The sequence below is a fragment of the Palaemon carinicauda genome, chromosome 2 (genome assembly GCF_036898095.1).
Source record: "Palaemon carinicauda isolate YSFRI2023 chromosome 2, ASM3689809v2, whole genome shotgun sequence".
Taxonomy (NCBI): Eukaryota; Metazoa; Arthropoda; class Malacostraca; order Decapoda; family Palaemonidae; genus Palaemon; species Palaemon carinicauda.
Genome location: NC_090726.1, coordinates 135642529 through 135643539, shown reverse-complemented (window position 1 = coordinate 135643539; position 1011 = coordinate 135642529).

Here is a 1011-nt window from a genome sequence, read left to right as displayed (position 1 = left end):
AAGCGGGCCAGGCGGTGAAGCCAAGCGCCATTGTAAGCTGGGCGATGAAGCCAAGCGGGCCAGGCAATGAAGCCAAGCGCCATTGTTGTGCCGGGCGATGAAGCCAAGCGGGCCAGGCGGTGAAGCCAAGCGCCATTGTTGTGCTGGGCAGTGAAGCCAAGTGGGCCAGGTGGTGAAGCCAAGCGCCATTTTAGGCCAGGCGGTGAAGCCAATCATCATTGTTGGGCCGGTCGGCGAAGCCTAGTGGGCAGTACGGTGAAGCCAAGCATCAATTTTTGGCCGGTTGGTGAAGCCAAGCGTCATTTTACCCACTTAAACAAGACACGCTCATTCATCATTCAGAGTTTTTTCACCTGCATAGCGAGTCCTTAAGCCTAAAAAAAAGACCTTAAACCTAAAAAAAAAAACCTTAAGCCTAAAAATAAACCTTAAACCTAAAAAAAAACCTTAAGCCTAAAAAAAAACCTTAAACCTAAAAAAAAAAAGAAGAAAAAGAAGATACTATTCCTTTCATAAAATTGTGAGGGCATCAACTCGCCAATTGTAAGGACCAAAACTTACTCTGTTCATCCCAGTTCTTCAACCTTCATCAGCAGCCATTTGATATCAGAACACCTTTCCAGACTGACCTGCTCCGAAGAGGCGCAGCTTCCTTTACTAGCTGATTATCTTGGTCCAACCTTTAAGGACAAGACTGCCTACTAGAAGAAGCCTAGCTCATTCCCTCTGCAGAGCTGTTCTTCTAGATTATTCCCCCAGAACCACCCGAAGGTTGAGATCCGAAAGAATAGATCTAGATATCCGACCATTTGTACACTTGACAAACGGCTTGTACTCGTCCATCAAGGTACAAAGCATACTAGTCTCAGCAGGGTTTCTTCCCTCAGTAGGCCATTGTCCTCCAGGTTATTCCAAGAATTGTAATTCAAACTGGATAGTAAGCCTTGTATCCTCCAAGCTGGTCAGTCCTTCCAAGTATCCTCCCTGTAGCTGTCTGTCAGGCAGTCAGTT